Below are 5,352 nucleotides of genomic sequence, written 5' to 3'. Positions count from 1 at the left end.
TCACGCACTGAAAAGCCAGTGTCCATAAAAGAGACAGAGGAGTCCTGCAACTTTATTCGAATAAAGGGAGAGAGTGCACTGGGGCACACGCCCGCGGGGTTTTCTCTCTCCAGGTCTCGGAGGGCGCAGCCTCCTTTTATCCTGCACTCCCGGCCGCAGGTTGCCCTCTTCCTTTCCCCGTTGGCTGAGCTACCAGGAAGGTGCAGCCTTCCCGAACCGCCCACCACAGTCCCCCTTGAAGCTGGCATTTTATCCCGAAGTTCAGAAGTTCAGGCCTGTGCAGACCCACTCGTCTGTTTCAGGAGCCGAGCTCCCTGGGCTCTGTAACAAACCTGCTGCTTGAAGTCAGTAGAGACATTAAGACCCCCTTCAAAGACGTTAGCACCCGTGCCCTCACCCATCGACTTGTTTGTAAAGACATTATCACACATCTTCCCTATCAAGGCCTCCTGGCTCTTCCTTGTGTCCTGCCGCTGCAACCCCTGCTGCTCTCAGACGCCACTGCCCGGCATTTCCCTGCGCCCCACGAGAGCCTGTTCCAGCCATGCCATTCTTCACAGAGCACTGGGGGATAACCCGGACCCCGCTGTCCACCGCTGTCCACAGCCTGCCCTGCCCCCCATGCCCCCCGGCCCTGGGCAGCGGCCTCGTGCTGGCTGGGGGTGGTGGAGCCAGCGGAAGCCACGGGCACAAAGAAGGAATAAGGAACGAGCTGTGGATATGATGCTTGTGGCTAACCCCTCCTCTCCAAAGGATTTCTTTCCATCCGCAAAAGCTCAGTGCCTGGCGTTACTGTGCAGTTGGGAGTAGGCAGAGCCTGTCATTCGACCTGAACCGGCAGAGCTTAGTTCCTGAGCCAGTCTGAACTACCCCCCCTCCCCTCCCCCGAGCCCTCCACAACCTTTACTCCAGGTCTACAGTGTGACGGTATGGTGAGCACCCTGTTAAGGTAATACTCTGCTCAATTTTGCATGAAGACTTTGTTAATCATACAGGAGATCCCAAATTCCCGATCCAGGGAAGCATTAAAGATGGTAAGAGACTTGAAAGGATCAGAAATACTCTGTTTTATTTCTGGTTTTCAGAGATTTAGTGCGTTTCCCACCATCCCAGGAAGAGGGGATGGGGGTATGGGATATCACTAATATAATTTGTCCTTACAGTTTTTACGTGAATCCAGGTTTTGTGAACAGACGTTCATACACTTCTGACCTTCAAAAGCAGCTTTGCTCTTGGACTGTGAAGGAGCTGAGCTGCCTAATGCAGTATATTGGCTATGTCACTGCTTTCTATTGGTCTTTTACATTTTCCCTGACAGCTATGCAAAATATGCATTTTAACCAGAACTCAGTATGTAATTTTTTGTGCTAGATGCCTGGTTGGTTAGACTGAGCAAGCACCACTTCTTTAAATTTCATTCTCTTTTCTGACACCACGTTTTAAATTATCTGATCTGGAAGGTGCTAACAGACCTCCCCCATCCACTCGTTTTTCAGACAATGTTTTAAACATGTGGATGAAACATATATGCATATATAAGTTCATCCAAGGGAAGCATATAATGGAATTGAAGCCTTACTAAATAGCCTTGTTGCTGCATACCTAAGTAAAATCCCGTAGAGATCACTTCTTTCCTGAGGCTCGTTCCCCTTCTTGGCAGTGTCTAAGCATGTTCCTGCTACAAAGGTGGACGACTGGCCTCCCCCCCCGCCGGGATTGGGATCGTTTGTGCAGCCACTTGCTCTGCATTTCCTCTTCCCTGCTGCGATCAGAGGCAGCGGGTGCATTGTGGCCATTAGCAAGTGAGACACTCCATGGTATAGGAGTGTTAGAGGGCAGAGTCTGAATAATGTTGTATGTTAAAAATGATTTCTTTACTTGCTGGTTTTGTATGATTTCATTGCCAGGGAACCAGCAATAGTACATTCACAGTGTGAAGCATAGTTTCCAGGACTTACAGCTGTGTAATTCCCATGGGATTTATTCCCATTGGTTAGCACTGGCTGTACACTGGTGACCTGACTGACATTGTAGCACAAGGCTTTTCTGCCCAGACACTCGCACGCGTTTCTCACCTCTTCACAGGGAACTAAACTAACCTGCTGTGAGCACAGCTGCAGATCAGGGAGGTAAGAGTGTGTTTGTGTGTGGGAAAGCACCGGAAAGAAGGGCAAATAAGTCAAAGCGATGGTTGCTGGGAGCACACAAAGGCTCTCAGACGGGATTCCTGAATTGTTGAAAGGCTGGCATTCATTAGTTACTTTATCATTCATGTGTTTAAGTAAGAAGAGTCTGTAAATTTGACCAATTTTACACGAGGTAGCAGGGTTTGAGTTAACCTGGGGTGAGGACATGTCCAGGCTGATCACTTAGCAGAGGTGCAAGGAGTGCAAGCGTCAGGGGAACGGGTTTCTTGTGCTCAGCATGGCCAGAGCTGAAGGAGGGGTCGGTTCCGCTGGTCCCCATGCTGGAGCCTCACCCTTCATGTTGCACTGCATTGACTGTCAGCAGTGCTAAAAAAATATTTCAAAGCAGAGCAAAGTGTGCAGGATGCTGTTCCAGAGGTACTTCTTATCATAGTGCTAAAAGAGGGCTGAGCAGATAATGCAGGTATCCTGGCAAATGTACACCATTCATGGGACCAAAGCAGACCAGCAGCCTGGCAAGCAGATAAACACAGGGCTGGTTTGCTTCCCAAGTTCTTCAGCATGGTATGCTCTGATGAAGAAGAGTGGAATTTTCCATCTGGTTAATCAGACTTTGCATGCCATGCTGCTGTCTCCCCACCATGGCTGCTTGCAGATGCCCATTTAGCTGCAGGCTATGAACGGTGAGATTTCTCAGGGGCTTCTCCTAGGTCAGGAGCAATCACTGGAAAAGTAGATCAGAGAGCTCACAGAGGAGGTGGCCTGATAAGCTGGGAACGTGTCTTCCCTTTGGCTCAGTTTCTGTAATGAGCTGTGAGATAGCTTGTGTTGCCTCTGTTGACAGTGTGCAGCCAGCACAGCACCATTCCACACTTTCCTGAGCAAGGACTTGAGCCCCACATGCCTGCCTGAGCTCAGCCTAACACCCACAGGCATCTGGGGCCACCTCATGACCCATCTGCTTTATGACCCATGATAGGGAATGGGGAGAAAACTCCCTGTCTGGGAACTTGGAAAGGATACTTGGTTGGAGGCAGGAGTGATCCCATATAGTGTGACTGCCTATAGACGACTGTGCTGTGTGCTGGCACAGGACAGCCAGCTTGGTGCACCCTTCCCATGTATGGAGACCTTCCGAATCACAGCCCAGTACTGTCTGTGCATGCTTCCTTCTTGGGCCAGGGAGATCCAGGCACCAGATCTGTGCAGTCTCAGTGGGTGAAGTGTGCTTGGCAAACCCTTCTGTAGCACCAAAGGGGGCAAACCGATCCCTGAGACACCAGCTCTGGAGAACTGTTTGAAGATAAGTCCATGCTTCCCCCTGTAATACTTCAAAGGTGTAGCAGAAAGGGCAAAGCTTATGAAGCTGAACCTGTTCAATGGTTAATCTGAAAGCTGGTTTATTGACTTCAGACTGCATTAATATATTAACATCTATAAAAGAGTGATCTGGCAGAAATCTTGCTGACTGGACAAGATACAAAGATAGGCATAGCTACATATGCCTTTGGTGTAAGATACCATTTGACAACAAAGGCAGTTTGGCAAGGAGATGCATGTATTGTCACCTGCAGTCTGAAAGAGGAGATCCTGTATCTTTCTGATACAGCTTCCAGGAGATGCTCCACAGTGAGGAAGATTTGGAGATTCCTGCTAGATCTGGGAAACTTGGAGGAGTTCTCCGCTTGGGGGTCTTACAGCAAGGCTCTACCCCAAGGTAAACAGATGTTTTGTCAAAATTAGGAGCCTAAGAAACATGACAGAAGAGTGTCATTAACAGAGTGATATAAAGTCTCTGAAGAAGAGAGAGGTGCTTTTTCTAGAGAGAACTTGAGAGAGTGAAATACAAAGTTCATGAGGAATGGTTGAAAGCAGATGGTTTTAGGGGATTCTGCAATTCAGTGAAGGAAAGCCAATGGTGTAGATTTCCTCTAGAGCTGTCTGCATTCTCTGAAGTCTTGTGGTTTCTTCCAGAAAGCCATTGAATAACAGGGTAGACTCCCAATGGACAGCAAATTGCAAAATCAGACCCCAGAAGTCAACATAACACTTCAGTCTGTCGTTTAAGATCTCTCTTGGAAAGAGAGGAAGAGGAACCATGTGAATCTATGCTGAGGGAAGTGATGATTTGAGAGTGCATCTGGAAAAAACTTGGAGGTGCTGCTGTCCCAGTGACAGTTGCAGGATCATCCACCTTGACTAAGACTTTCATACCACCGACCTCATTTGCATTTTAGCCTCTAAGACTGCCTGCAGATGCTGTATGCACGCATGTTTGCTTACCCATGGTGATTAAGCTACAGCCTCTTGGTGTGTCAATGTCAGCATTACCATCAGCATTAGCAGGTTTGGTTCAGCTCCTCTACAGCAGCAGCTGACTGCTTCTTCCTCCTTGAGTGCTTATGCATCATATCCAGGGTCAGGTAGACCCAGGCTTATATAATTTGCCTGAAACTGTGGTGAATTCATGACCACCAGAAGGTGGTAATGCAGGTTCCAAAATTTTTTTAAAATAGTATATTCTACTTAAAAGAAAAATAATTAACACAGGACTATTCCTGTCCTGAAAAAGGAGGTCAGATTAGATGATCACACTTGGTCCCTTTTGTCCTTGTAATACATATACAAATACATAGCATTGGGTGCTGTTGGAGAAGAGCACAATGCCAATGGTAATACCATATGGAGAATGCCAAAGAAAATGGGCCAAGTTAAATTTGGACAAATATATCATCAGAGCAGCAGAAATGAAGCATTGCCATCCTGTTTTCCCAGCTCAGAGAAGGCAGACAGCCCATAGTAGTATCAGACCAAGCTACTTGAAGCAACAGAAAGGCTTTGGGACATCCTTTGGTTGTATTAATAGAGGATATCCAAATGAAAGTCACATGCTGTTGTTGCAATATCATGCAAGCCATTCCCCTGAAATAATTAATTGCCAGTTCAGACATTTCAGTCTATTAACATGGAACAGGGTGTACATGAAAGTGCTCTATTGCAGAGTCTTAGCCACAGAAACAAACCACGCTCAGAACAAATAATGATTGTGTCCACTACGGTTCAGAAGACTGTTGCTGCTGCTGCCAAGGATTGTTTGCTTTTTTTTAAAATTGCTTGGCTACATAAAAAATGCATTCAAACAATATAGTGCAACCTAAATGTAGCTCCTCTCAACACAGCCGCTCTTTCAGTTTTGGCCTTCCTA

General features: G+C 47.1%; 1 protein-coding gene across 3 annotated transcripts in view; it reads left to right on the top strand.

Annotated features, from left to right (window-relative positions):
- Positions 1-828: 828 nt before the first annotated feature.
- Positions 829-5,352, top strand: part of LOC103620674 (excitatory amino acid transporter 4) — a 39,120-nt gene continuing 34,596 nt past the window's right edge. Inside the window, exon 1 of one of the 3 annotated variants that reach the window (XM_017739733.1) lies at positions 829-949. The gene's annotated coding sequence lies outside the window, so the exon portion shown is untranslated. Of the gene's footprint in view, positions 1,035-2,033; positions 2,130-5,352 lie in introns of those variants that run through there. The other 2 variants (XM_017739736.1, XM_017739742.1) reach the window with 2 other exon arrangements.

Source organism: Corvus brachyrhynchos, unplaced genomic scaffold, assembly GCF_000691975.1.
Source record: "Corvus brachyrhynchos isolate BGI_N302 unplaced genomic scaffold, ASM69197v1 scaffold130, whole genome shotgun sequence".
In the NCBI taxonomy this organism is placed as follows: Eukaryota; Metazoa; Chordata; class Aves; order Passeriformes; family Corvidae; genus Corvus; species Corvus brachyrhynchos.
Note: the sequence above shows the minus strand (reverse complement) of the source record. Positions and strands in the feature narration are given on the sequence as shown.